Genomic DNA, 11724 nt, shown 5'->3' with positions numbered 1-11724 from the left:
TTACAGATTCCACGAAAAGAGTGTTAGCAAATTGCTTCCTGAAGTCTAATTTATAAGTCTGTGAGATGAACTCACAGATCAGAAAGAAGTTTCTCAGAAAGCTTCTTTTACGTTTTGAACGGATGAAATTTCCTTTATCAGCGTGGGCCTCAATGCGATCCAAAGAAGCCATTCTCAGATTCCTCAAAGACAGTGTTAATGGACTGCTCCACGAAACATAAGTGTAACTCTGTGAGATGAATTCACACATCACCAAGAAGTTTCTATGAAAGCTTCTTTCTAGTTTTCATCTGTGGATATTTCCTTTGTCACCGTAAGGTTCATTGCGCTATGAAGTATCTAATTGCAGATTTCCAGAAAACTGTGTTAACACACTGATCACTAAAGAGAAACGTGTAACTCTGTGAGTTGCATTCACATATGGCAATGCAGTTTCTCAGAATGCTTCTCTCTAGTTAGTATGTGAGGATATTTCTTTTTCACCGTAGCCCTCAATGAGCTCCCAAATATACCTTTGCAGAATCCACGTCAACAGTGTTAACAAACTGTTCCAAGAAGGAAAGGGTGGAACTCTGTGTGATGAAGTCACACATCAGAAAGGAATCTCTCAGAAAGCTTCTCTCTAGTTATTAGACGAGGATATTTCCTTTTTCACCATGGGCCCCTATGGGCTCCCAAATATCACTTTACAAATTCCACGAAAAGAGTGTTAGCAAACTGCTTCCTGAAGTCTAAGTTATAAGTCTGTGAGATGAACTCACAGATCAGAAAGACGTTTCTCAGAAAGCTTCTTTCACGTTTTGAACGGATGGAATTTCCTTTATCAGCATAGGCCTCAAAGCGATCCAAAGTATCCGTTCTCAGATCCTCAAAGACAGTGTTAATGGACTGCTCCACGAAACATAAGTGTAACTCTGTGAGATGAATTCACACATCACCAAGAAGCTTCTACGAAAGCTTCTTTCTAGTTTTTATCTGTGGATATTTCCTTTGTCACCATAAGGTTCATTGCGCTATGAAGTATCTAATTGCAGATTTCCAGAAAACTGTGTTAACAAACTGATCACTGAAGAGAAACGTGTACCTCTGTGAGTTGCATTCACACATGGCAATGCAGTTTCTCAGAAAGCTTCTCTTTAGTTATTATGTGAGGATATTTCCCTTTTCACCATAGCCCTCAATGAGTTCCCAAATATACCTTTACAGAATCCATGACAACAGTGTTAGCAAACTGTTCCAAGAAGGGAATGGGGGAACTCAGTGTGATGAAGCCACACATCACAAAGGAATCGCTCAGAAAGCTTCTCTCTATTTATTATGTGAGGATATTTCCTTTTTCACCATAGCCCTCAATGAGCTCCCAAATATACCTTTGCAGAAACCATGAAAGAATGGTAGCAAACGGTTCTAAGAAGGGAATCCTGGAACTCTGTGTGATGAAGCCACAGATCAGAAAGGAATCTCTCAGCAATCTTCTCTCTAGTAATTTTGTGAGGATATTTTCTTTTTCACCATGGGCCCCTATGGGCTCCCAAATATCACTTTACATGTTCCACGAAAAGAGTGTTAGCAAACTGCTTCCTGAAGTCTAAGTTATAAGTCAGTGAGATGAACTCACAGATCAGAAAGAAGTTTATCACAAAGCTTCCTTCACGTTTTGAACGGATGGAATTTCCTTTATCAGCATAGGCCTCAATGTGATCCAAATAAGTCGTACTCAGACTCCTCAAAGGCAGTGTTAATGGACTGCTCCACAAAACATAAGTGTAACTCTGTAAGATGAATTCACACATCACCAAGAAGTTTCTAAGAAAGCTTCTTTCTAGTTTTCATCTGTGGATATTTCCTTTGTCACCGTAAGGTTCATTGCGCTTTGAAGTATCTAACTGCAGATTTACAGAAAACTGTGTTAACAAACTGATCACTGAGCAGAAACGTGCAACTCTGTGAGTTGCATTCACACATGGCAATGCAGTTTCTCAGAAAGCTTCTCTTTAGTTATTATGTGAGGATATTTCCTTTTTCACCATTGCCCTCAATCAGCTCCCAAATATACCTTTGCAGAATCCACGACAACAGTGTTAGCAAACTGTTCCAAGAAGGGAAGGGGGTAACTCTGTGTGATGAAGCCACACATCAGAAAGGAATCTCTCAGAAAGCTTCTCTCTAGTTATTAGGTGAGGATATTTCCTTTTTCACCATGGGCCACTAGGGGATCCCAAATATCACTTTACATATTCCACGAAAAGAGTGTTAGCAAACTGCTTCCTGAAGCCTAAGTTATAAGTCGGTGAGATGAACTCACAGATCAGAAAGACGTTTCTCAGAAACCTTCTTTCACGTTTTGAACGGATGAAATTTCCTTTATCATCGTAGGCCTCAATGCGATCCAAAGAAGCCGTTCTCAGATTCCTCAAAGACAGTGTTAAAGGACTGCTCCACGAAACATAAGTGTAACTCTGTGAGATGAATTCACACATCACCAAGAAGTTTCTAAGAAAATTTATTTCTAGTTTTCATCTGTGGATATTTCTCTTTGTCACCGTAAGGTTCATTGCGCTATGAAGTATCTAACTGCAGATTTACAGAAAACTGTGTTAACAAACTGATCACTGAGGAGAAACGTGCAACTCTGTGAGTTGCATTCACACATGGCAATGCAGTTGTCTCAGAAAGCTTCTCTTTAGTTATTATGTGAGGATATTCCTTTTCAAAATTGCCCTCAATCAGCTCCCAAATATACCTTTGCAGAATCCACGACAACAGTGTTAGCAAACTGTTCCAAGAAGGGAGGGGGTAACTCTGTGTGATGAAGCCAACATCAGAAAGGAATCTCTCAGAAACTTCTCTCTATTTATTAGGTGAGGGAGAGTTTCCTTTTTCACCATGGGCCACTAGGGGATCCCAAATATCAATTTACAGATTCCACGAAAAGAGTGTTAGCAAACTGCTTCCTGAAGTCTAAGTTATAAGTCTGTGAGATGAACTCACAGATCAGAAAGAAGTTTATCACAGAGCTTCCTTCACGTTTTGAACGGATGAAATTTCCTTTATCAGCATAGGCCTCAATGCGATCCAAAGAAGCCGTTCTCAGATTCCTCAAAGACAGTGTTAATGGACTGCTCCACGAAACATAAGTGTAACTCTGTGAGTTGAATTCTCACATTAACTTGAAGTTTCTAAGAAAGCTTCTTTCTAGTTTTCATCTGTGGATATTTCCTTTGTCACCGTAAGGTTCATTGCGCTATGAAGTATCTAATTGCAGATTACCAGAAAACTGTGTTAACAAACTGATCACTGAACAGAAACGTGTAACTCTGTGAGTTGCATTCACACATGCCAATGCAGTTTCTCAGAAAGCTTCTCTTTAGTTATTATGTGAGGATATTTCCTTTTTCACCATAGCCCTCAATGAGCTCCCAAATATACCTTTGCAGAATCCATGACAACAGTGGTAGCAAAAGGTTCTAAGAAGGGAAGGCTGGAACTCTGTGTGATGAAGCCACAGATCAGAACGGAATCTCTCAGAAATCTTCTCTCTAGTTATTTTGTGAGGATATTTCCTTTTTCACCATGGGCCCCTAAGGGCTCCCAAATATCACTTTACAGGTTCCACGAAAAGAGTTTTAGCAAACTCCTTCCTGAAATCTAAGTTATAAGTCTGTGAGATTAACTCACAGATCAGAAAGAAGTTTATCACAACGCTTCCTTCACGTTTTGAACGGATGAAATTCCTTATCAGCATAGGCCTCAATGCGATCCAAAGAAGCCATTCTCAGATTCCTCAAAGACAGTGTTAATGGCACTGCTTCCACGAAACATAATTGTAACTCTGTGTAGATGAATTCACACATCACCAAGAAGTTTTATACGAAAGCTTTCTTTCTAGTTTTCATCTGTGGATATTTCCTCTGTCACCGTAAGGTTCATTTCTCTATGAAGTATCTAATTGCAGATTTCCAGAAAACTGTGTTAACAAACTGATCACTGAAGAGAAACGTGTAACTCTGTGAGTTGCATTCACACATGGCAATGCAGTTTCTCAGAAAGCTTCTCTTTAGTTATTATGTGAGGATATTTCCTTTTTCACCATAGCCCTCAATGAGCTCCCAAATATACCTTTACAGAATCCACGACAACAGTGTTAGCAAACTGTTCCAAGAAGGGAAGTGGGGAACTCTGTGTGATGAAGCCACACATCAGAAAGGAATCTCTCAGAAAGCTTCTCTCTAGTTATTACGTGAGGATATTTCCTTCTTAACCATGGGCCCCTATGGGCTCCAAAATATCACTTTACAGATTCCATGAAAAGAGTGTTAGCAAACTGATTTCGGAAGTCTAAATTATAAATCTGTGAGACGAACTCACAGATCAGAAAGACGTTTCTCAGAAAGCTTCTTTCACGTTTTGAACGGATGAAATTTCCTTTATCAGCATAGGGCTCCATGCGATCCAAAGAAGCCGTTCTAGATTCCTCAAAGACAGTGTTAATGGACTGCTCCACGAAACATAAGTGTAACTCTGTGAGATGAATTCACACATCACCAAGAAGTTTCTATGAAAGCTTCTTTCTAGTTTTCATCTGTGGATATTTCCTTTGTCACCGTAAGGTTCATTGCACTATGAAGTATCTAACTTGCAGATTACCAGACAACTGTGTTAACAAACTGATCACTGAACAGAAACGTGTAACTCTATGAGTAGCATTCACACATGGCTATGCAGTTTCTCAGAAAGCTTCTCTTTAGTTATTATGTGAGGATATTTCCTTTTTCACCATAGCCCTCAATGAGCTCCCAAATATACCTTTGCAGAATCCACGACAACAGTGTTAGCAAACTGTTCCATGAAGGGAAGGGGGGAACTCTGTGTGATGAAGGCACACATGAGAAAGGAATCTCTCAGAAAGCTTCTCTCTATTTATTAGGTGAGGATAATTCATTTTTCACCATGGGCCCCTATGGGCTCCCAAATATCACTTTACAGATTCCACGAAAAGAGTGTTAGCAAACTGCTTCCTGAAGTCTAAGTTATAGGTCTGTGAGATGAACTCACAGATCAGAAAGACGTTTCTCAGAAAGCTTCTTTCACGTTTTGAACGGATGAAATTTCCTTTATCAGCGTAGGGCTCAATGCGATCCAAAGAAGCCGTTCTCAGAGTCGTCAAAGACAGTGTTAATGGACTGCTCCATGAAACATAAGTGTAACTCCGTGAGATGAATTCACACGTCACCAAGAAGTTTCTAAGAAAGCTTCTTTCTAGTTTTCATCTGTGGATATTTCCTTTGTCACTGTACTGTTCATTGCGCTATGAAGTATCTAATTGCAGATTTCCAGAAAACTGTGCTAACAAACTGATCAATGAAGAGAAACGTGTAACTCTGGGAGTTGCATTCACACATGGCAATGCAGTTTCTCAGAAAGCTTCTCTTTAGTTATTATGTGAGGATATTTCCTTTTTCACCATAGCCCTCAATGAGCTCCCAAGTATACCTTTGCAGAATGCACCACAAAAGTGTTAGCAAAGTGTTCCAAGAAGGAAAGGGTGTAACTCTGTGTGATGAAGCCACACATCAGAAAGGAATCTCTCAGAAAGCTTCTCTCTAGTTATGAGGTGAGGATATTTACTTTTTCACCCTGGGCCCCTATGGGCTCCCAAATATCACTTTGAAGATTCCACGAAAAGACTGTTAGCAAACTGCTTCCTGAAGTCTAAGTTATAGGTCTGTGAGATGAACTCACAGTTCAGAAAGACATTTCTCAAAAAGCTTCTTTCACGTTTTGAACGGATGAAATTTCCTTTATCAGCGTAGGGCTCAATGTGATCCAAAGAAGCCGTTCTCAGAGTTTTCAAAGACATTGTTAATGGACTGCTCCTGGATACATAAGTGTAACTCTGTGAGATGAATTCACACATCACCAAGAAGTTTCTAAGAAAACTTCTTTGTAGTTTTCATCTGTGGATATTTCCTTTGTCACCGTAAGGTTCATTGCGCTATGAAGTATCTAATTGTAGATATCCAGAAAACTGTGTTAACAAATTGATCACTGAACAGAATCGTGTAACTCTGTGAGTTGCATTCACACATGGCAATGCAGTTTCTCAGAAAGCTTCTCTTTAGTTATTATGTGAGGATATTTCCTTTTTCACCATAGCCCTCAATGAGCTCCCAAATACAACTTTACAGAATCCACCACAACAGTGTTAGCAAACTGTTCCATGAAGGGTACGGGGGAACTCTGTGTGATGAAGCCACACATCAGAAAGGAATCTCTCAGAAAGCTTCTCTCTATTTATTAGGTGAGGATGATTCCTTTTTCACCATGGGCCCCTATGGGCTCCCAAATATCACTTTACAGATTCCATGAAAAGAGTTTTAGCAAACTGCTTCCTGAAGTCTAAGTTATAAGACTGTGAGATGAACTCACAGATCAGAAAGACGTTTCTCAGAACGCTTCTTTTACGTTTTGAATGGATGAAATTTCCTTTATCAGTGAAGGCCTCAATGAGATCCAACGAAGCCTTTCTCAGATTTCTCAAAGACAGTGTTAATGGACTGCTCCACGAAACATAAGTGTAGCTCCTGTGAGATGAATTCCACACATTACCAAGAAGTTTCTAAGAAAGCTTCTTTCTAGTTTTCATCTGTGGATATTCCTTTGTCACCGTAAGGTTCATTGCGCTATGAAGTATCTAATTGCAGATTTCCAGAAACATTGTTAACAAACTGATCACTGAGGGGAAACGTGTAACTCTGTGGAGTTGCATTCACACATGGCAATGCAGTTTCTCGGAATGCTTCTCTTTAGTTATTATATGAGGATATTTCCTTTTTCACCATAGCCCTCAATGAGCTCCCAAATATACCTTTGCAGAATCCACCACAAAAGTGTTAGCAAAGTGTTCCAAGAAGGGAAGGGTGTAACTCTGTGTGATGAAGCCACACATCAGAAAGGAATCTCTCAGAAAGCTTCTCTCTAGTTATTAGGTGAGGATATTTACTTTTTCACCATGGGCCCCTATGGGCTCTCAAATATCACTTTGCAGATTCCACGAAAAGACTGTTAGCAAACTGCTTCCTGAAGTCTAAGTTATAGGTCTGTGAGATGAACTCACAGTTCAGAAAGACGTTTCTCAGAAAGCTTCTTTCACGTTTTGAACGGATGAAATTTCCTTATCAGCGTAGGGCTCAATGCGATCCAAAGAAGCCGTTCTCAGATCGTCAAGACATTGTTAATGGACTGCTCCAGGAACATAAGTGTAACTCTGTGAGATGGAATTCACACATCACCAAGAAGTTTCTATGAAAGCTTCTTTCTAGTTTTCATCTGTGGATATTTCCTTTGTCACCGTCAGGTTCATTGCGCTATGAAGTATCTAATTGCAGATTTCCAGAAAACTGTGTTAATAAACTGATCACTGAGGGAGAAACGTGTAACTCTGTGAGTTGCATTCACACATGGCAATGCAGGTCTCTCGGAAGCTTCTCTTTAGTTATTATGTGAGGATATTTCCTTTTCACCATAGCCCTCAATGAGCTCCCAAATATACCTTTGCGGAATCCACGAGAGCAGTGTTAGCAAAGTGCTCCAAGAAGGGAAGGGGTGGAACTCGGTGTGATGAAGCCACACATCAGAAAGGAATCTCTCAGAAAGCTTCTCTCTAGTTATTAGGTGAGGATATTTACTTTTACACCATGGGACCCTATGGGCTCCCAATATCACTTGACAGATTCCACGAAATGAGTGTGAGCAAACTGCTTCCTGAAGTCTAAGTTATAAGTCGGTGAGATGATTCACAGAACAGAAAGACGTTTCTCAGAAAGCTTCCTTTAACGGTTCTGAACGGATGAAATTTCCTTTATCAGGCGTAGGCCTCAATGCGATCCAAATAAGCCGTTCTCAGATTCCTCAAAGACAGTGTTAATGGACTGCTCCACGAAACATAAGTGGTAACTCTGTGAGATGAATTCACACAACACCAATAAGTTTCTATGAAAGCTTCTTTCTAGTTTTCATCTGTGGATATTTCCTTTGTCACCGTAAGGTTCATTGCGCTATGAAGTATCTATTTGGCAACATTTCCAAAAAAACTGTGTTAACAAACTGATCACGGAAGAGGAACGTGTAACTCTGTGAGTTGCATTCACACACATGGCAATGCAGTTTCTTCTCGAAAGCTTCTCTTTAGTTATTATGTGAGGATATTTAATTTTTCACCATAGCCCTCAATGAGCTCCCAAGATATACCTTTATAGAATCCACGACAACAGTGTTAGCAAACTGTTCCAAGAAAGGAAGGGGGGAACTCTGTGTGATGAAGCCACACATCAGAAGGAATCTCTCGAAAGCTTCTTCTCTAGTTATTAGGTGAGGATATTTCCTTTTTCACTCATGGGCCCCTATGGGCTCCCAAATATCACTTTACAGATTCCACGAAAAGAGTGTTAGCAACTGCTTCCTGAAGTCTAAGTTATAAGTCTGTGAGATGAACTCACAGAACAGAAGACGTTTTCTCAGAAAGCTTCTTTCACGTTTTGAACGGATGAAATTTCCTTGTCAGCGTAGGCCTCAATGCGATCCAAAGAAGCCGTTCTCAGATTCCTCAAAGACATTGTTAATGGACTGCTCCACGAAACAGAATGTAAACTCTGTGAGATGAATTCACACATCACCAAGAAGTTTCTAAGAAAACTTCTTTCTAGTTTTCATCTGTGGATAATTCCTTTGTCACCGTAAGGTTCATTGCGCTATGAAGTATCTAATTGCAGATATCCAGAAAATTGTGTTACCAAACTGATCACTGAACAGAATCGTGTAACTCTGTGAGTTGCATTCACACATGGCAATGCAGTTTCTCAGAAAGCTTCTCTTTAGTTATTATGTGAGGATATTTCCTTGTTCACCATAGCCCTCAATGAGCTCCAAAATATACCTTTGCAGAATCCATGACAACAGTGGTAGCAAAAGGTTCTAAGAAGGGAAGGGTGGAACTCTGTGTCTCTGTGTGATGAATCCACAGATCAGAAAGGAATCTCTCAGAAATCTTCTCTCTAGTTATTATGTGAGGATATTTCCTTTTTCACCATGGGCCCCTATGGGCTCCCAAATATCACTTTACAGATTCCACGAAAAGAGTGTTAGCAAACTGCTTCCTGAAGTCTAAGTTATAAGTCTGGGAGATGAACTCACAGATCAGAAAGAAGTTTATCACAAAGCTTCCTTCACGTTTTGAACGGATGAAATTTCCTTTATCAGCATAGGCCTCAATGCGATCCAAAGAAGCCGTTCTCAGACTCCTCAAAGACAGTGTTAATGGACTGCTCCCCAATACATAAGTGTAACTCTGGGAGATGAATTCACACATCACAAGAAGTTTGAGAAGCTTCTTTCTAGTTTTCATCTGTGGATATTTCCTTTGTCACCGTAAGGTTCATTGCGCTATGTAGTATCTAATTGCAGATTTCCAGAAAACTGTGTTAACAAACTGATCACTGAGGAGAAACGTGTAACTCTGTGAGTTGCATTCACACATGGCAATGCAGTTTCTCAGAAGGCTTCTCTGTACTTATTATGTGAAGATGTTTCCTTTTTCACCATAGCCCTCAATGAGCTCCCAAATGTACATTTGCAGAATCCACGACAACAGTATTAGAAAACTGTTCCAAGAAGTTAAGGGTGGAAGTCTGTGTGATGAAGCCACACATCAGAAAGGAGTATCTCAGAAAGCTTCTCTCTAGTTATTAGTTGAGGATATTTCGTTTTTCACCATGAGCCCCTATGGACTCCCAAATATCACTTTACAGATTCCACGAAAAGAGTGTTAGCAAACTGCTTCCTGAAGTCTAAGTTATAAGTCTGTGAGATGAACTCACAGAACAGAAAGACGTTTCTCAGAAAGCTTCTTCAACGTTTTGAATGGATGAAATTTCCTTTATCAGCGTAGGCCTCAATGCGATCGAAGAAGCCGTTCTCAGATTCCTCAAAGACAGTGTTAATGGACTGCTCCACGAAACATAAGTGTAACTCTGTGAGATGAATTCACTCATCACCAAGAAGTTTCTACGAAAGCTTTTTGTAGTTGTCATCTGTGGATATTTCCTCTGTCACCGTAAGGCGCTATGAAGTATCTAATTGCAGATTTCCAGAAAACTGTGTTAACAAACTGATCACTGAGGAGAAACGTGTAACTCTGTGAGTTGCATTGACACATGGCAATGCAGTTTCTGGAAAGCTTCTCTTTAGTTTTTATGTGAGGATATTTCCTTTTTCACCGTAGACCTCAATGAGCTCCCAAATATACCTCTGCAGAATCCACGAAAGCAGTGTTAGCAAACTGTTCCAAGAGGGGAAGGGTGGAACTCTGTGTGATGAAGCCACACGTCAGAAAGGAATCTCTCAGAAATCTTCTCTCTAGTTATTATGTGAGGGTATTTCCTTTTTCACCATGGGCCCCTATGGGCTCCCAAATATCACTTTACAGATTCCACGAAAAGAGTGTTAGCAAACTGCTTCCTGAAGTCTAAGTTATAGGTCTGTGAGATGAACTCACAGATCAGAAAGACGTTTAACAGAAAGCTTCTTTCACGTTTTGAACGAAAGAAATTTCCTTTATCAGCGTAGGGCTCAATGCGATCCAAAGAAGCCGTTCTCTGTGTCCTCAAAGACAGTGTTAATGGACTGCTCCATGAAACATAAGTGTAACTCGGTGAGATGAATTCACACATCACCAAGAAGTTTCTAAGAAAACTTCTTTCTAGTTTTTATCTGTGGATAATTCCTTTGTCACCGTAAGGTTCATTGCGCTATGAAGTATCTAATTGCAGATATCCAGAAAACTGTGTTACCATACTGATCACTGAACAGAATCGTGTAACTCTGTGAGTTGAATTCACACATGGCAATGCAGTTTCTCAGAAAGCTTCTCTTTAGTTATTATGTGAGGATATTTCCTTTTTCACCATAGCCCTCAATGAGCTCCCAAATATAACTTTACAGAATCCACCACAACAGTGTTAGCAAACTGTTCCATGAAGGGAAGGGGGGAACTCTGTGTGATGAAGCCACACATCAGAAAGGAATCTCTCAGAAAGCTTCTCTCTATTTATTAGGTGAGGATAATTCCTTTTTCACCATGGGCCCCTATGGGCTCCCAAATATCAGTTTACAGATTCCATGAAAAGAGTTTTAGCAAACTGCTTCCTGAAGTCTAAGTTATAAGACTGTGAGATGAACTCACAGATCAAAAAGACGTTTCTCAGAACGCTTCTTTTACGTTTTGAATGCATGAAATCTCCTTTATCCGTGAAGGCCTCAATGAGATCCAAGGAAGCCGTTCTCAGATTTCTCAAAGACAGTGTTAATGGAATGCTCCACGAAACATAAGTGTAGCTCTGTGAGATGAATTCACACATTACCAAGAAGTTTCTAAGAAAGCTTCTTTCTAGTTTTCATCTGTGGATATTTCCTTTGTCACCGTAAGGTTCATTGCGCTATGAAGTATCTAATGCAGATGTCCAGAAAACATGTAACAAACTGATCACTGAGGGGAAACGTGTAACTCTGTGAGCTGCATTCACACATGGCAATGCAGTTTCTCGGAAAGCTTCTCTTTAGTTATTATATGAGGATATTCCTTTTTCACCATAGCCCTCAATGAGCTCCCAAATAATACCTTTGCAGAATCCACGACAACAGTATTAGCAAACTGTTCCAAGAAGTTAA

This window comes from Rhinopithecus roxellana, chromosome 11 (assembly GCF_007565055.1).
Source record: "Rhinopithecus roxellana isolate Shanxi Qingling chromosome 11, ASM756505v1, whole genome shotgun sequence".
In the NCBI taxonomy this organism is placed as follows: domain Eukaryota; kingdom Metazoa; phylum Chordata; class Mammalia; order Primates; family Cercopithecidae; genus Rhinopithecus; species Rhinopithecus roxellana.
The sequence above is the reverse complement of the archived record's forward strand: the minus strand, read 5'-3'. Positions refer to the sequence as shown.